Here is a 20,701-nt window from a genome sequence, read left to right as displayed (position 1 = left end):
CCCTAACTCCAATGATACAGATTTCTACTAAATTGCGGCCAGAGTTCTCTATCAACTCTACACCTCTCGGGTCACTAAGTAAGATCAATACCCTCCTCTCGATGCTCCAACACTTTATTCCCTATGTTGACCTAAACTTTTGGAAGCCCAGAGGACTTACATTTCTAAAGGAATAAATCATGGCACCTCCCTCCACAACTTTGAATGCCTGTGTTCTCACTTCAATATTGCTCTTTTCACTCGCTTTACCTACATGCAAATTCAATCAGTCAACACCCCTTGCCCCTATAATTAGAGCTACCAGCCTCAATATTTTTTTTTCCAAGACCCTACCTGCCCACCAATAGGAATTTCCCCTATTCTACAACATTTATAATGCCCAAGACTAATTCTCAAAGTCCACAACTATTCTTAAATGGGAAGAAACCTTGCACATAGTCTTTCCAGGTACCAGTTGACAGAAAGCCTTTTCTAACCACATATGTCTTGTCCAAATGTACAAATCACTGGGAAAAATGTAAACAAATTGTGCATTCATGGTACCTTACCCTGTACAAACTCAGTTTTATCCTTCCCAATCAGTTCTTTGCTGGCGAAACTGAGAAGAAACTGGTATGCTTTATCACACATTGTGGTCATGCAAATCAATACACTCATTTAAGAACAAAATCTTTTCTATCCTGTCAGATATCTGTGACCAAAGTATACTGCCTAACCCTGAGTTAGCCATCCTACACCTAAACATCCACAAATGTATTTAAAATGAGAGTAGTGATCTTACAACTCCTCCTGGCAGCAAAGCTCACTATTATTAGTTTACGGAAACCATAAAACAATTGTTGGCAATCACTGACTCCACTGTGACAGTGTTTAGAAAAAAATGGGCCACCTGGCTATCCAATTCTAATGGTACAACTAAAATTTGAGTACTTTGTAATCTAGTCCATGCTTTATTCCTCTCTATTAGACTCCAGAGAAAGAGATATAATTGTGCCCCTGTACAAATCATTAGTAAGACCTCATCTGGAATATTCAGTTTTAGGCTCCAGTTCTCAAAAAGGATATCGGGGAACTGGAGAAAGTGCAGAGAAGAGCAACCAAACTGATAAGAGGCATGGAGGAGCTCAGCTATGAGGAAAGATTAGAGGAACTGAATTTATTCACTCTGGAGAAGAGGAGAATAAGGGGGGATATGATCATCATGTACAAATATATAAGAGGTCCATATAGTGAACTTGGTGTTGAGTTATTCACTTTACGGTCAACACTGAGGACAAGGGGGCACTCTTTACGTCTAGAGGAAAAGTGATTTCATCTCCAAATACGGAAAGGTTTCTTCACAGTAAGAGTAAGGGAACAGACTCCCTCCAGAGGTGGTTCTGGGCAGCTCAGTAGATTGCTTTAAGAAAGGCCTGAATACTTTCCTAAATGTACATAATATAACTGAGTACTAAGATTTGTAGGTAATGTTGATCCAGGGTAAATCCGATTGCCTCTCGGGGGATCAGGAAGGACATTTTTCCCCTGCTGTAGCAAATTGGATCATGCTCTGCTGGGGTTTTTTGCCTTCCTCTGGATCAACTGTGGGTATGGAGTTGGGTGTATGGGATTGTACTATGTTTTTTATTTTGTTTGTTTATTTTTTTTGTGGTTGAACTGGATGGACTTGTGTCTTTTTTCAACCTGACTAACTATGTAACTATGTAGACTACATTATGGTGACTGGTCAGAATCCCCCCCCTTCCCTCCTCCTTCTCAGTTTCATTACTCCCCTTCTCTCTTCTTGTACTTTTAAACTACGGTGAATACACCTTTTTCATTATAAAACAAGTGCCTTGCATGGATTTTTTTCTACTATGTTTATACTAGCTAGTACTATTTGGGCCTACCTTGTTATGTGGTTATATATATTAACGGTGTAGTCTTTACCAGCTATTGTGTGTTTTGTACTACTTTATTCTGCTTCAATAAAGAAATAATGACAAAAAAAGTGTGCATGCGTGTGTGTATAGATAGATAGAGTCTCTCTCTCTCTCTCTCTATCTCTCTCTCTATCTCTCTCTCTATCTCTCTCTATCTCTCTCTCTATCTCTCTCTATCTCTCTCTATCTCTCTATCTCTATATATATATATATATATATATACACAGGGCTTTTTTTTCAGGGGGAACTTGGGGGAACTCAGTTCCACCACCTCTGGCTCAGACCCTTTGGTGCCTGCTCACCACAATCACTTGTAAACACAGAAGTCTGTTTTTTGTGTTTACAAGCAACAGCTCTGAACTCTGTGTGTAACCCGCTGAACTCTGCACTCTGTATGTAATGCAATCCTGGTATTTAATGCCCCTTTAAGTCCCTTCTACTGTTTTTGAAATCTGAACGGGGTCGTGGTTGAGTTCCTGCACCTATTTTCTGAGAAAAAAAGCTCTATATATATATATATATATATATATATATATAGATCGATAGATAGATAGATAGATAGATAGATAGATAGATAGATAGATAGATAGATAGATAGATATACTGTATATAGAAATATATATTCCGCTTTGTACTTGGCTTTTAGAATTTTGTCATTAGAAGGGCATAAATGTGAGTGATAGACCATTTTAACAGTACATCATCCAAACCATGTTCAAACCTGTTTAATGAATGAAGTTTTTCTCTAATATACCTTTTTGATATTTTAACTTTCCTTTGTCATAATGTCGGCTACATTTTAAGGGTTTTTAAGGTATTGATGTTTTTTTTTTTTTTGTTTTTTTTTTAAGTATAAGCATTGTTAATGGAGTTGTTTTAAAATATCTTACTTTATGGATTTAATTAAAGTATAATTGTGTATTTTAGTAAAGTGCAAAAAGTTCAGTCTATTACCATGCCAACTGCCAGGGTTAAATAAATTAAGAGTCACTGACATTTATTTTCATAATTTCTTTACACCCCCCTTTACAGGCATCATTATGGCATGTACATGCTTCAGCAGTCTTCAATTTAAAATTGCTTTGTGATAAGAGCAAAGTGAATTTCAGGTAACATAAGCTAGAGATATGACATTGTGATCAGCTTTGATTTCCTCAGTCCTGTGTTTGTAAAGTTTTCTTGCTACTTGTCACTGAGGATGGGAGGTAATAAAGTAAATCTGACCTTGTGTCATCTTGCACAAGTCACACAGAAAGTATTGTGTTCTGTTATAGACATGTGACGCCAGAACAACACACCCTGACAGACTGATAATGGAGTCTCAAAGAAAGAAAGAAAAAAAGAATAAAAAAATTCTAAAAGCTTTTCACTCTCACTTTTCTTCTTCCTGTCATTGAAGCGGTTTTACAATGATAATCCCTAACTAGATTCTTTTCTCAGCAGCTTGGTGTACCAAAAAAATAAATAAATAACACAAAACAAAATCACAATGACAGACATGTAGCTTGTTTACCCGCACCCCAGCTGTATCCCAAGACTTTATCTCTGATTTGCCCTTTATCAGGGTGACTTTTTCAATTACTCAACTTCCTAATTGGGGAAATATACTAATTTGTTTGGTGTTTCTTTTCCCATTAATAATTTCCCATGCGTTACATGTGAAGGCTGTTCTATGTTTGGTGAGAGACATGTCATTTGAACTGCTATTTTTAAGCTGTTATGACTCCAGGTTTTGTGGTAATTCTCAAACAGCTGATAACAATTAATTGCTGCCTGACAAGCCTGCTGTAGCCTGGCTGCAGTAGAAAGAATGGCATTGTGTTTCCAGATTAATTGTAAGACAATACTGAGAAAAATGCACTATCCTTACCATCTAAAGGAAAATGGGTGTGATAAAGATATGTTAATGGAATTCTGTAAAAGTCAACTACTGGTATCAGCTGAACATAATGCAGACCTTCCCTTCTGGAGTCTTGTAAAGCATTTATATTTTCCATCTTTCTTAAAAGGCTGAAAATAAATAAATATATCTCTGTAGATATGAATGTAGGAAAAACAGATAGCTCTGTATTTCTCATGCTTGGGTGTAAAAATTATTTGGAACAGATCTTTAGTTTCATTAATCTGATATGACTAAATATACATATATGATATTTCTTAACCCCTTTATGACTGCTCTACATATGTACATGTAGCTTCTGGTTACTTCAAAGTACCGGTGCTAGTTTAAATTTAGAGGTGGAGCAGAGAGTTAATTGGCTCTGATCCAGTTAATCTGTTCAAATTGGGTCTCTGTATTAGCTTGGCTGTGCTGTGGGCTCATTCTATTGCTTCTGGGGTGCTGTTCCCACCCCAGGACGATAGGTGGAGTCGAGGTTTGGGTGCTTTTCCCCAGAAGCCAATCAGGAGGGTGTTTCCTCGCTGTGCATGCTGGGGGAGGGTATTTATGGGACAGACACCATTGGTCTGGGTTCTTCTTTGAGTGCGGCACCCACCTTCAGGGTGACTGCATCACGGCGCCCCCGGCAAAATGGCCTTCCGGGCCGGGGTGCACGTGCCACGTAGTATTCCTGGTTCTGGGACCATGTTGGTCCAGGAACATTTGAGCTGTGGCTGGGCCCCAGTAATCGACTGGGACCCTATTCTTGAGGCCCCGTACACACAAGAGGATCCATCCGCTGGAATTGATCCGCGGACCGGCTCCAGCGGATAGATCCCCTGGTGTGTACAATCCAGCGGATCCGTTTCCGCGGATTAAAAATTTGAAGACATGCTTTCAAATCTATCCGCTTGAATCCATCCCAACGGATTGATCCGCTAGTCTGTACAGACCCACCGGATCAATCCGTAAGAAGGGATCCCCCGCATACATCGTAATGATTCGACGCATGCGTGGAATTCCTTATATGACAGCGTCGCACACGTCACCGCGTCATCATCGCGGCACCGGCGCGACACGACATCGCGATGGGTTTTCGGCGCGGATTTCGATCCGATGGTGAGTACACTCCATCGGATCAAAATCCGTGGAAATCCTCGAGAGGATTTATCCGCGGATACGGTCCGGTGGACCGTATCCGCGGATAAATCCTCTCGTGTGTACTAGGCCTGAGAAGATCCCAAGCATTGTTCCCTTGTGAGGAAGCTGTTCTGTGGGGTGTCCATCTGAAGAGAGCCAAGAGAGGCTGGCGATCCAATAGGGTCTCGACAATCCACCGGGGATCAAGGTAACCGATTACTGAAAGGCTGGACGTTGGTCACCATCAGTCGGGAACCTGTAAACTATCTGAAAGAGATCCAGGCTAAAGTCTATTAAGGAGGATCACCTCCGCTATCTCAATTCCAGCAGAGCCCGTCCCGCAGTGGCTCTGCTGAAGCCACTGCGTTTATTTGATTTTATCTACATGCTTTTAACACCTTCTCAAATGTCCATTTTTACTTATACAATAAATTTATTTTTTGTCTAAATGGTATCACACTATGTGGCCTATTCTCTCTCCTTTTATCAGTCTACTATTTGGATGAATTGCCTTTGAGTTTTGGTCACTACATCCTTGGTTGAGACCTATTGGCGACAATAGTGTCACAGACCTCCGCTTCATATGTCCACATTGAAAGCTGTGTATGCTGACACTTTATGTATGCTAGTCACTTTATGGACTATATAAATATGCACATGCACCTTTGTTTCATGTAAATGTGTTATTGTTTTTTCACGTATCAGTCACATTGAGTGTCATTATTAGATTAATTTTCTATATGTTTTTTTTTTGCACTTTAGTGAATCTCCACTATCAGCTTTTGTCTGAACATTAGGAGCCCTACTATTTTCAATCACTAGATTTATCACTGCACTATACCATTTTTATAAAATTCACAGCCCCATTAACTGGTTACTGTCCTCGACTAATCCTGACCAGTTCGCTGTTTGCAAGAAGAAAATTGTATTTTGGAAATTGGATGTGATGCTGTCTTCTGTCACTTGGTTGTACTTTAAAAGGAAAATCACTGACTTGATCTTACAGACATGGTTTAAATAGAGTGGATCAGCCCTGTAATACTATATACCTGTACACTGGGTTCAGCCATAAACGCAGTCTCTTCCCATCTCCTGAATCAATCATGTCTGTGATCCCTAACCAACCCTGTATTTTGTTTGCAGTCTCTGAACATCTCCTCTACTATGTCTGCAGTCTTTGAGCATCTCCTGTATCATGTCTGCAGTCTCTGACCATCTCCTGTATCATGTCTGCAGTCTCTGACCATCTCCTGTACTATGTCTACAGTCTCTGACCATCTCCTGTGCTATGTCTGCAGTCTCTGACTATCTACTGTACTAGGTGTGCAGTCTCTGATCATCTTCTGTACTATGTTTGCAGTCTCTGATCATCTCTTGTATCATGTCTGCAGTCTCTGATCATCTCCTGAATCATGTCTGCAGTCTCTGATCATCTCCTTTACTATGTCTGCAGTCTTTGATCATCTCCTGTACTATGTCTGCAGTTTCTGTCCATCTCCTGTACTATGTCTGCAGTCTCTGACCATCTGGGGAGGGACCAGTGGTGGGGCTGAAGGAGGGACCATGTGCATGGCCAGGGCTGGGGCTGAAGGAGGGACCAGGGGTGGGGCTGAAGGAGAGTCCGAAGAATTTCAATGTCCACACACAAAGTACCTCTTTTCTCTTTGGGTTTATTTGGGAGAACTTTAGTAGAAAAGAAGGATGAGAGTTGGAAGGGTAGGTAGGTTCAGGTGCAAAGTCACAAGTAGGAAACACTCCTGTTTCCAGCAAACAGTTCTCGTTGCCACTCTAGCCAGAGCGGGAATTACTCATCCGGATAGGTCCCTCTCACTGGCCTAGCAGCCGGGATGGCGCACGGAATAAAGTACAGTCTCTGCCACAGACCTTCCTTTCTTGATGAGACACTTTGGACCGGAATCCTCTGCCACAGGATTCAGCACCCGGATCTCTTTAACTTTGCTTCAATAGAACTCTTAGATCCGACAGGCGACACTGTCAGGCCTCTCGGTGTACAGTGCATCCTTAGATGAAGTTTCCAGGCCTTCTTCTAAGGTACCAGCCTCTTGCATGGTCCTTACCAGGATAGGTCCTCCCCTGGTCTCCTTCATCAAGCGGCTTCCTCCTGAGACGACAGCACAGGATCACCTTTGCGGTACACACGGTCAGATTTTTTTTATGAAAACGCTCATTTTGACGTTTGTTGGCAAAAAGTCCGACCGTGTGTACGGGGCTTAAGAGAAAGTATATGTTAATATGGATTAGCCGCGTGTTGCTATGTATTTACAAAAGTACAAAATTACGAATCCATTAAACGAAAATTATTATCTAACAAAATTACGAATTTAAAATCAATGAAAATAAATTAGACAGAATTACGAATCATTCAGTATAAACGAAAATAAAACTGTTACGAAAATACAAACGGGTCCGAATAGGAAAACTTGCATCTGACAAAATACGAACGAGTCCAAATAGGAAAACTTGAGTCTTACGAAATTACGAATCTACGGAACGAGATGAAACGGAACAAAAAAAATACGAAAATTTTTGTTGTGCAGACGAAACGGAACAAAAAAATACGAACATTTTTGTTGTGCACATGTCTAAATAACACGATCAATGGTGGATACTCCCAGCACAGGCTAGAACAGAGGCTAGATTGCCCTTAATCATTCTGGTCTGAGTCAAATAATAGCTCAGACCCCACTAAATTTAAAGCAGGGCCTGTTCTTCAGGAGCAGGGCGCTACACAAGGATTTGACACATAAATGTATAAAGTACACATACAAAATGTTTGGCATATCAAGCCAATAGGTTACACAGAACAAAGTATAATGTACATCAATCTGGTATATTTTCAAGTATGCTTTACATAATCCAGATGATTGCAATATGGAAGAGGAATGCATCTTGTAACTCTCATTTCTAATTCTTTTCTAGCACTGGTCTTGTACTAAGAATTGGGAGATGGGAGAACAAGCTCCCAAATATGTGATCACTGTGATTAGCCAATAACCGTATACCACTTCTAAAAATTCACCCCAGTAGAGGAAAAAATATATTATATTTTGCAGTGATGGCGAACCTTGGCACTCCAGATGTTTTGAAACTACATTTCCCATGATGCTCAACTACACTGCAGCGTGCATGAGCATCATGGGAAATGTAGTTCCAAAACATCACTGGTATATTGTATCTTTTTCTCCTCATTAGAGGAGATGTCTGTGTAAACAAATAAAAAAGTCTGTTTCAACAAAATAAAACATAAATCAAATAGATCCATGCTTGATCTAATTTATTGAGTGTTAGTGTTAGGCCCCTTTCACACAGGCTGCCTGATCAGGTCTGCCTCTCAGTTTTTCAGGTGGACCTGATGGAACCCTGCATTGTCCTCTATGGAGCGGCGGATATCAGTGGACACATGTTTGCTATCTGATCCGATCCTGTCTGCCAAAAACAGATGAATGGTGGTCCTATTTTCCATCCATCTGACGGTTTGAATTGGATGGCATCAGATGGAAATGGACAAGTGGTCTGTTTCCATCCAATTTCCCCATAGGGGAGGGTGAAAGTGGACACAGACCTGCTCGGTGGGGATTACCCGACTGCTCAGAGGGGATCAATTCCGTATAGTAGAGGCACCCACGTGAAAGGGCTCTTTGTGTTAGTTAGGCCCCGTTTACACCTGAGCGATTTTCTGCTCGAAGCTTGTAGCTCTAAAACACTCAAGCCAAATCCCATTCATTTTAATGGCTCCTGTTCACATATGAACATTCTGTCACCTGAAGCAAAATGTCTGTGACTTAATAAAGTACATGAGCTTCTTTTTGGCAGATTACAAGCAATTTTGGCCCCATAGAGCCTTTTAACAAGCATTTTGTTGTTTATTTTCTACTCAAACAGTTGCTATCCAACCCTAATCCCCCCATCCCCCTTAGTCCCATCATGCCTCTGACTCTGGGTGTCATGCTTGTGGCTGTCAGAGTCTTGCTATGCCTCATGGGAATCATAGTTCTGCAACAGCTGGAGGTCCGCTAATTGCATATCCCCGGTATATGGTATGATATGGGATCATCATGATCATCAGGAGTAGGAATATTTATTTTAGGGTTTTATTTTGGGTGTTTTGGTGGTGGGTTTTGGTAATGGCATAAAAATGTACAGCTAACTTTCAGAAAATTACACTTTTTACTATTGTGGGACAATTTTCCTTTGATAATAATAATAATATAAAAAAATGGGAGATATCCATCAAAGTGTTTGTTAATTAAACAAAATGCACTGGCTTTGAAAACTCCCTGGCGGTATGATTATGTCAGATTTCTGATGCTGAAAGTGGTACAATGTACAATGGAAATGTGGCGCATTATATTGTAGGCCTGTATTTCTTTAGGAATAACTCACTTAAATCTGTCCATACAACAGTCTAGTAGACATCCCGGGAATGATAAAGTTTGAAACACAAAATCATAAATTATAATATAATAAATAACTATAAATAATTATAATAAATAATAATATAATAATAATTAAATAATGTAATCAAATCAAAAACACAGTTGCAGAATTGTTGCTGTCATTACTTTCAGTGTTTAATGACAAATTTCCCCACAAATCACTATCGCTCAATTCTGCAAGTGATTCTAATTTATTATGTTTTCTAGCTGGTCTAAAACTGCTTTTGACGTAAAGGGACACTTTTTGGTTGCTATGGACATTTTCGACATGCCTATGGACATGCCTTGTTTCCAGGCAGAAAGAACAGTATATATATATATAATATAAAACTACATACAGGGCACTGGACAAAGCACTGGGGACAAAAGGGATGTGAAATAATATGATACAGTAATTTAATCTGTAAGATTACAGTGTACTGTATGTGTTCTGTGTTTTTGTAAGGGCTTACCTTGTGTGGAGTCCATTTTGCAGGTTTGTAAGCTCACCCTTGCAGGTACACACAGCCCAAGGTAATACAGGTAAGACACTACCTGGGCTGTGAGTCTGTGCACGGGGGCTAGATTGAGATTAGCCCAGGATAGTATAGCCGTGGCCCAGGATTCCAGAGAGAGTCAGGTAAGTACTGACGGAAAGTTCAGGGTTTGCAGACAGGAACCAAAGACAAGTCCGGGGCACAAGCCGTGGGTCAAGGGATGGAGAAGACAGGGAAAGTCCAAAAGTACAAGCCGGGGACAGAGGGCAGGAGACAGCAGCAATCCAGGGTACGTAAGCCAAAGGGTCAGAAGCCGGGGTCAGTCTTGTAGCTGAAGACAATCACAGGAACACAGGAACCATTGGCACAGACAGGACAAGCAGAGTACAATGAACTGACACCTGCCTCATAGTGAGGCAGGGCTTTATACCCTGGTTGATTAGGAAACCTGTCTCAGCTTGACCAGGATAAACAGGTGCAGATTGCAGGGAGATTCAAAGACAGGCAATCAGCACATAGTTCAGAACCAGGCTTTGATGGACAGCAAGCAGAATATGAACTTGAGAAGTGGCTCAGAGGCAAAGACCTGGAGCAGTGAAGGAGAAGTCCTGGGTTCAATCCCACCCAGAGCCACTTGGGGCATGACCACGCCTCGCTGTCCGTTTGGCACGATAGCGATCGTGACAGTTTTTGAATTTGGCGCTGGGCTCCATCTCCATGCGTCGCAACGTTCGCAGGGAACGGAGCTTGGCACTGTGATAGATCGAGCAAAGGACATAGTCTGCACACACAGCAGGAAGACATCGCAGGATACTGGGGACAAGGTAAGTAACTTTGTCTGGATCCTGCGATGCAATCCCAAGTGTGTCTCCGGGTTACTGCTTTTGGTAATGAAAATTCACCCCGAGCCACACTAGGGATTACAGCTAGGGAGGTTAATGTAGTTCAATGTGATTATTTATGTTTCTATTATATTTTTGCCTGCCAGTGTTCTATTTAACCTGAATGATCCTGTCTGTGCCCCTCCTCCTAAAAGTAATCTGACCATAAACATGGCAGCCATGCTAGTTTGGTCAGTTTACATCTTGTGTCATGCATTGTTCGTACAGGCATGCTGTGCAAGAGCACAGTGCACCTGTGTCTTCCATAGTCAGTACAAGTCACACCCCCTCCTATCCCTCTTGCCTTGACTAACGGCAGATTCCCCTTCAACCACTTCCCTCTTTCCATAGTCAGTACAAAGCCATGCCTCTTGCCCATATTTCCTGCTTTGACTGATGACAGATTCCCCTCTAACTGCTCCTCCCCATCTCTTTGTGTAATGACATGCATGTCTCCACACTGGACATGCCCACACTCTCTACGTTACAGATAAAGGAACTGTGTGTTAGTGGGCATCCTGACTCTCCTGTAGTCCAAGGGAGGGGGCAAGCACGACACTTCATAACAGGGAGAAAGCCTAACATTACTGTGTGGAGTTACAGACAGAAGAACAGGAAGTGATGATTTCTCAGAAGAAATAAGGACATTTAGGCTTCATTTCCATGGACGTTTTAAAAAACGGGCTGTAAAGCTAGTACAGACGGCAGAAAAAAAAGCGGCGTTTTTCCCGCGATTTTTCCCGCGTTTTGCATTGAATTCAATGCACGTTTTGCCGCGCTAGTCTTCCGCCGTGTTTTTCTGTTTCTATTCAAAATGAATGGTTCCCTATGGGGGCCCATTGATTTGAATAGAGGTCGCACCAGAAGTCGGATCAAGATGATCCGACTTGCAGGGCGACTGGTGTGCGGAGATTATTGAAGGGGAACCCCGGGCAAGTTAAAAAAAAATTGCGTGAGGTTCCCCCCCAGGATGATACCAGACCCTTTGGTCTGGTATGGATTTTAAGGGGAACACCTACGTCGAAAAAAAAAATGGCGTGGGGGTTTCCCCAAAATCCATACCGGACCCTTATCCGAGCATGCCGCCTGGCCAGTCAGGAATGGGGGTGGGGACGAGCAAGCGCCCCCCCCTCCTGAGCCATACCAGGCCGCATGCCCTCAACATGGGGGGATGGGTGCTTTGGGGCAGGGGGCGCACTGCGCCCCCCACCCCAAAGCACCTTGTCCCCATGTTGATGGGGACAAGGGTCTCTTCCCAACAACCCTGGTTTAATAAGGGGGCCCCCAGATCCCGGCCCCCCACCCTGCGTGATTGAGTATGGGGTACAGGGTTTTTAGAGTAATTTATTAGACCACTCCGGGGGCCCCCCCTGTCTTCTTTAGCTCCTTTTCCAAGGGGGGCCTTCTTCTTCCGCTCACCGGGGGTCTTCCTCAGACAGTAAGAGAAAATTTAAAATGTTTTCCTGGGTTGTCTCCAGGAAAGTAATAGAGGGGAAATCTTCCAATGAAGACAATAATTCTAGAGACCTGGGGTCCCCAAGGAATTCTCTTAATTTGCAGGGATTCCCTCTCACTTCACACATATAAATTTTTTATATATATATATATATGTATGTATATATATATATATATATATATATATATATATGTATATATATATATATATCAAATATAGTGAAACAAGTTTGTCAGTTAGATGTCGTGGGCACCACATCCCATAAACTAGAAAATACACACAGAATATGGATTGGGACCTTTTAAGGTGTCTGACAGAAACAGAATACTACATTACTTTTCCAAAATTATTTCATTAGGTACATTAAAAGATACTTTGTTTTAAAAGGAAACTTTTGAATAAAGACCAAATGCGATCCAGGTATACAGTACAGTGAATTATTGCTCAACATGTTTCTTCAAAAGGTGGCTTCTTCAGGAGACTTTTTAAATTACTGTACAGGATATGTACAGGATATTCACTGTAGACAGGCGAAACATGTTGAGAAATAATCGCTGTACTGTATACCTGGATCGCATGTGATCTTTATTCAAACGTTTTCTTTTAAAATAAAGTATCTTTTAATATACCTAATACAATTTTATATGATTTGTATAACATGATGTAGTATACTGTTTCTGTCTGGCACCCTAATAGTCCCTGATCTTTATTATATGTATATAAAATATAATCTTACACTGAGTAACAGCGATATCTAAAGTGTGGTGAAATTAATTATCGTTTACACATGCACCCGGGAACAACATTTTCATTTGTGTGTGAACACAGGGGAACTGTGACTTTTTTTTTTTTTTTAGATCAGTAATTTTATTAACTTTTTTACACTGTCCCTTTGTTTTTGTTTTTTAATCACTTGTATTGCTATCACAAATGATCAACAACATCCCTCGTGATAGCATGGGCCATGACAGGTCCTCTTTATAGAGAGATTTGGGGTCTAGACCCCTAATCATTCCTCTGTCCTCCAAAGCATGTGATCAAACCAAGATCAATTTTATCAGATGCAAGTAGTGGGCTGGCCCTTGGGTGGATTTATATTGAAATGCCTGGGTGTATGCTAGTCTGTAGAAGCGAGCATTTATAAGCAGGCTATGTTTGTATAATTTTAGAGTTAGCCCACATGTGATGCTGAGCTTTCATGATGCTGAACTATGTTGTTCTCACTGCTTGTAAATGAACTGTCACTACTTTATTAAGAAACACGTTACAATTTTCTATCTATAACCATACTTATGGAATGTTATTTGCAATAATCTATGAGAGAACGATTTCTCCTGTGATTTTTCTTTTGTAATTTTGCTGCACATGCACAATGGATTGTTGTGCTCCATTACATGATACATGATTAAAAGTAATTTAAATTGCTTGACATCAATTTTACAGCAATGTCAGATTCAATCAACATCAATTAATTCAAAAACCAACTTGTAAAATGAAGCTGATTTCAAATGCATGAAATATGTGTCAAAGTTTATCAATGTGGCACTAGGATGAAAGAATGAAATAATCTTATTGTTTAGTAGTTTTGAAAAAAAAAATGATTAACAATAATAATAATAATAATAATAATAATAATAAAATCACTAATCAACATTACCAAGTAAACAATCAAATGTATTTAATTATTCCTGTTGATTGCTACACTGCTTGAGTAATTTCTGTAGCTATGACATTGACCCATTCTTCAATATTACTCTTGCAGAGATTGTGCTATTTAATTATTTTGTCAAATAAACCAAAAACTTGTAAGATTTTCTCTCTACAAGTTAGATAAATGCAAGTGTTTTTAAAGGAGAGCCAACATTTCAAATAAATGATTCAAATAAATGATCAATTGAAGATGGTAATCTGTTAATATAAAAAAGCAATATTTAAATATTGTGTCACAGGCACAGGAAGCAATCAGAAACAATTAGGAAGAAACCAAGTGTGAAGCTGGGCATACCAATACAACAGAAAAACAAAAAAAACACATAGCTCTCATCTGCTCATCTGCTTTGATGATGCTCTAAGTGACCTTTAAACCAGATAGTAATGATAAAGAGACATGTGTTGTGTACTTTAGGTGCAGTATTCATTGGATAGAGTTTGTGACCCGACAAAGCGATGACAGAGATATTTTGCATGAAAAGTCAGGTGATATAAATTGAAGTAAAGATTTTCCAGTAGAATATTTGGAACAAACCCATGTCTAGAGTTTTATAACACTGTTAGAAGAGAGTTAAGAAATCTGTCATGAAAAAAATAGGGAGACTAGTAATGCTAAATTCTTCTTTTCTTATGGAAAATATTTAGGAAGAGTAGCTACAGGGTGGAACAAATAAAGACTCATCTAGTTGTACAGAGGAAACACTGCACCCCATGTTATTTAGAAACACATTGTTATAGAATAATTGGACTTTTAAGCACTCCAATGAATTACACAGTAACGTATTAAAAACAAACATTTTATTAACAAATTCAAGATAAAAACACAATCCATAAAACCAGGATCCAAATAGTGATTATTTTTTTTATATATATATATATAATCTTTATTTTGAGAATTTTCAAAAAACATACATACAGTCAGCCAACATGGCTCAGGAAAAGGAAGACAAAGACATTACATGACATGACACATCGGATCGTGTACCGGGTACATGTGTTCAGCATAGGGGTAGTAACAATCCAGGGGTGTACCCATCTCGGGGGACACATCAGGGGGAATGAGTGAGTGAGTGAGAAACTTATATAGCGCAACACATGCAAACTGAATCGCTTCTGATTAAGAACATATTAGAGCCATGTTATAAATTCGCTCAGTCATGGGTCACCCCAGTCATCCCTGTCTGGCACACCCCTGTGGAGGGTAAATGCCTCCAAATAACCCTAGGAATCAAATCATACCTCTGGTTATCAGACCCAAAGACAATGAGGGAGTAGAGAAGGAAAACTTAAATAAAGGAGGGACAAACAATGAAATAATAAAGTAGTGAAACGGTACAAAAACAGAAATTAGGGGGGGTCATCTGCTACTTGCACTACAAAATGTAAAAACTGTAGAAAACCTGCCTAGGCTCTATCGCCCCTCTGCCTCTGAACCTCCAACGTCCCATGTCCTCTATTATCTGGCCCCCTCACCAGAGGAGGTCACCCCCGGAGAGGGCCCCGGCGCAAGCAATCCATATGGACCTGCATAGTGTATCCAAGTGGCCCAAATTGAGTAGAATTTGTCATATTTGTCCTTGCACTGCGCCATCCACTTCTCAGCACCCATAATTTTATTCACCAATGCCACCCATTCAGTACGAGTTGGTACCTGTGGCATCTTCCAATGAATCAAAATCAACCGACGGACCACATTGAGCAGATGGGGCAGTGTGGACTTGGCTGACAGGGACAGTGGGGAAGTGTAGCAGGGACTCCAACGGGGAATCCGAGTTCTACGTCTAGAATGAGCTTAATCTGTGCATGTACATCTTGCCAAAAGGGTCGTAGTTTGGGGCATTCCACCAGATGTGGAGGAAAGTGCCCCTGTGGCCACAGTCTCTCCAGCATACATCTGGAAGAGAAGGATAGATTTAAGTAAGTTTGGAGGGTACCCTGTTCCACCTGGTCAGGGCCTTATAGCTATTCTCCTGCATTCTCATATCGACCGTGCTCGAGTGTGTGAGTCTATACAGGTGGTCCAGCTGGGGCTCGGTAAAGACGTGCTGAAGGTCCCTCTCCCACTCCCGTATGAACACCGGTTTCCCTTCGGTATGCAGGGATTGTAGCGGGATATATAGCATAGAAATGGTATGGGGGATAGCAGCAGTTGACATACATAGCCGCTCAAAGGGGGAGGCCAGGGTGGGCGACCTAACCCCCTGGGATAGATTGGTGAGAAAGTGTCAGAGTTGTCTGTAACGCCACTCATCCATGGGGAAGGAGTCGTACTGTTCCCTTAGTGCGGTCAGAGGTAACAGGCCCTGGTCCTGAATAAACCTGCCACATCTGGACTCCCCATCCGCCACCCAGGACCCAAGAAGGCCCTGGGTAAGGCAATCGGCACCATCTGTAGGAAGAACAAAATTCGAGGGAGCACATTCATTTTCAGAACACTGACTCGGCCCATCCATGAAAATGCAGCCTTGTCCCACCTTTTCAGGTCCACTCTAACAGCGGAGAGTAATGGCGCAAAATTACAGTCATAGAGCTGGGAGCACCTCGCGGGCAGATGGATGGCCAGGTATTTCAGTGAATTTTGGCACCAGGTAAAAGAGAAGGCCGATTGCAACTGAGTGCGCAACCCCAGATGGACATTCAGTGACAGAATCTCCGATTTGGCATAATTAATATTAAAGTTGGACAGGAGGTTGAATTCTTTCAACTCCGCCATAATGTTAGGCAGTGAAATCAAGGGTTCGGACACATAGAATAACACATCATCCGCGTAGGCAGATAGTTTATGTTCCTTCAGGCCTACCGTAAAGCCCCTAATGTTATTATTGGGGCAAATCCGGTTGAGCAATGGTTCGAGCGTTAGAGCAAACACGAGGGGGGCAACGGACACCCCTGTCATGTCCCATTGCTAATTGGGAAGGCGTCAGATAGAAGCCCATTCACTTTCACTCTTGCGAATGGGGAGCTATACAGGGAGGATATCCAGGCTAACATGTTTGGGCCCAGGCCGAGCCTGGTCAATACTGTTCTCATGTACGTCCAATCCACCCTGTCAAATGCCTTCTCGGCATCAGTGGAGAGCATGGGTATGTTGTCGCCTGCGATTCTAACCAATGTATCAGTTGGAGTACCCTGTTGGCATTATCCCTAGCCTCCCTGCCCATAATAAATCTTGTTTGGTCAGGGTGAATAACTGACAGGAGGATCGGTTTAAGTCTATTGGCCAAAATTTTGGCCAATATCTTAATATCCGTGTTTAAGAGCGATATGGGCCTGTAGCTCCCTGGCAAGGAGTGATCCTTACCTTCTTTTGGCAGGACGGAGATGTGTGCCATGAGTGCCTCAGGGGGCATTGCTGTACCGGAGGCCAGGGCCGTAAAGTAAGCGCACATGGGGCCAGACAGCACCTCCGCATATTTTTTATAAAAGGCGTTGGTATAGCCATCTGGGCCTGGGTTTTTCCCGTTGTCATGGTCTGGGGTCAGGCTCAGAGGCCAGTAGCTATAGCAGCAGAGCAGGTCACCCTGGCTGATGACACGGGGTCACCTGAGGTGCGGAATCTAAGCGCTAACCGGTGTTCACCAGAGCTTCTGAAGGTGAAGATGGATTTTGCTGCGTGTTAGCGCCAGGTCGCGGTCCTCAGGATTGCCCCACCAGGAGGTGAGAAAGCCGGGGTACAATAGCAGATAAGCAGGTAAGGATCAAACAGAAGCGTAGTCGATAACAAGCCAAGGGGTCGGTAATGAGTATTTGTAGGTTGGGATCAGGCAGAAGCGTAGTCGATAACAAGCCAAGGGTCGATAACGAGCAGTAGCAAATATGGACGGCAGCAGGGAAGACAGGAGCAAGATACAGGCTGGAGATAGCACAATATTCTGGCAAGGAGGAAGTGCAGAGACATGGCTTATATCAGGAAGTTCGTGGGAGGAGCAAGGGGTTCAAGGTTCAAGACAATCAAGACACAAGGCAGGAATGTTCAATGGATCAGATGGGTTTGTCCAGCAGATAAGACAGGGAGCTGTCCAGCATCCCAGATAGCTCAGTGAGAAGGTTCACTGCCAGACACAGCTGAGGTCCCAGGTTCAAATCCAGGTCCTGACAGTACTCCCCTCCTCCCAAGACGTCCACTGGACGTCTTAGGGCCTGGTTTGTGAGGGAACCTCTGGTGGAATTCTCTTGTTAATCTAGGAGCATGAACGTTCTGCTCAGGCTCCCAAGAATTTTCTTCTGTCCCGTATCCTTCCCATTGAACCAGATATTGCAATTTGTTCCTATAGATCCTGGAATCAAGAATTTTCTCCACCACGTATTCTTCTTCACCCTGTACCTCAACAGGTGGAGGGGGTGGAAGTGTTCTTCCAGAAAAAGTATTTTCGTGAAAAGGTTTAAGTAGCGAAATGTGAAACACAGGGTGAATCTTCATACTTGCTGGAAGTTTTAGGCGAAAGGCAACTGGGTTGATCTGGGCCAAGATCTGGAAAGGTCCCACAAACTTTTGTCCCAACTTTGCAGATGGAACATGAACCTTCAGATTTTTAGTAGATAACCAAACTTGATCACCCACATGAAAGGTAGGAAGTGCTCTGCGATGTCTATCAGCAGCCTTCTTGTAACTTTCCTGAGCTTCCCTCAAAGTCTCGATCAATTTTCCCTGGATCTCCTGTAAAGCAGTTAATCTGTTGGTAACAGCAGGAATTTGAGTTGAGATAGGGAGATCAGGGATAAAAGCTGGATGAAGCCCGGTATTTAGGAAAAAAGGGGTCTGAGAGGTGGAGCTATGTTTAGAATTATTATAAGCAAACTCCGCTGTAGGAAGATAGTCCACCCAGTCATCCTGAAGATAACTAACAAAACATCGGAGGTACTGCTCTAACGTTTGATTGGTCCTCTCGGTCTGACCATTAGACTGAGGATGAAAAGCAGAAGATAGATTAATTGTTACTCCTAAAGCTGAGCAAAAGCTTTTCCAAAATTTTCTGGAATTCCATGTAGTCTAAAGACTTCTCGAACCATCAACTCTGCAGTTTGTTCTGCAGAGGGTACCCCCTTCACTGGTATGAAGTGAGCCATCTTAGTGAAGCGGTCAATAACAACCAAGATAGTGGTCATTTCTTTAGAGGGGGGTAAATCAACCACAAAGTCCATAGAAATTGATCCCCATGGTCTTGATGGGACAGGGAGTGGCTGGAGCAACCCCAAAGGAGAAGCTTGGGGTGTCTTATTGCGAGCACAGACCAGGCACGAGGCTACATAACTTTTGACATCTCTTTTGTACCCAGGCCACCAAAAGGAACGGGATAAAAGTTCCTCCGTCTTAGAAACTCCAAAATGTCCAGCAAGTTTGGAGTCATGAACCAACTTGAGGACTTCAACCCGAGCAACTTCAGGTACATAGAGGCGATGTGCTTGAGTCCAGAAGCCATTCTTGTAATCAAGGATGATGTTCATAGGAGGATCTTTGAGGAGTGGGTCATTCTCGTACCCTTCCTTGAGAAGACTCAAGAATGCTTTAGAACTTGTGACACCTAGAAAGTTCTTTTGAGGCAGGACTGTGTATTCAGAGTTGTCTTCCTGGAGAGGCCCAGACAACATTCGTGATAAGGCATCAGCCTTACCATTCCTTGACCCAGGTCGATATGAGATAATAAAATTTAACCTGGAAAAGAACAATGACCAACGTGCTTGTCTAGAAGACAATCTCTTGGCAGAACGAATGAATTCCAGATTCTTATGATCTGTGAGAACGGTTACAGGATGCTTAGCGCCTTCCAGCAAATGCCTCCATTCAGAAAATGCTTCTTTAATTGCTAGCAACTCCTTATTCCCAATGTCATAATTTCTTTCGGCTGAAGACATTAAACGAGAAAAGTAAGCACAAGGATGTAGCTGCATCTTTTCACCATGTCGTTGGGAGAGGATAGCTCCCACGGCAGAGTTTGAAGCATCCACTTCCACTATAAAAGGTAATTCAGGATTGGGATGTACCAATACTGGTGCAGAAGTAAAAAGAGTTTTTAACTTTCCAAAAGCAGCCTGTGCCTCAGATGACCACACAAAGGGCACCCCTTTCTTTGTTAGCTGGGTAATTGGAGCTATCACCTTAGAGAAGTTCCTTATAAATTTTCTGTAAAAGTTGGCAAACCCAACAAATCGTTGGTATTCCTTAATGTTTCCGGGGGCAGGCCAATCTACCACTGCTTTAATCTTCTCAGGATCCATGCCCACTCCATCTGGAGAAATAATATACCCTAAGAACTGGATCTGGGTTTGTTCAAACTCACATTTCTCCAATTTGATGAAAAGTCGATTCTGCCTTAATCTTTCAAAGACAATGCAAACATGCTTGCGGTGCTCTTCAAGGTTATCGGAAAAGATAAGGATGTCATCCAGATAAGCAATGACAAATTGGTCCAACAGATCTCGAAAAACATCATTTATGAAGTGCTGAAAGGTCGCAGGGGCATTGCAGAGACCAAAAGGCATGACCAAGGACTCAAAATGCCCATATCTGGTTCTAAAGGCGGTTTTCCATTCATCTCCTGAACGAATATGGACCAGGTTATATGCCCCCCGTAGATCAAGTTTTGTAAACACTTTGGCAGAACGAAGTCTTTCCAACATTTCCGAGATCAAGGGGAGTGGATAACGGTTTTTAATTGTGACCTTATTCATGTGCCTGTAATCAATGCATGGACGCAAGGTGGAGTCTTTCTTTTCAACAAAGAATAGAGCTGCTCCTGCAGGAGATGTTGAGTGTCTAATAAAACCCTTTTCTAAATTTTC

Source organism: Rana temporaria, chromosome 2 (genome assembly GCF_905171775.1).
Source record: "Rana temporaria chromosome 2, aRanTem1.1, whole genome shotgun sequence".
Lineage (NCBI taxonomy): Eukaryota > Metazoa > Chordata > Amphibia > Anura > Ranidae > Rana > Rana temporaria.
The sequence above is the reverse complement of the archived record's forward strand: the minus strand, read 5'-3'. Positions refer to the sequence as shown.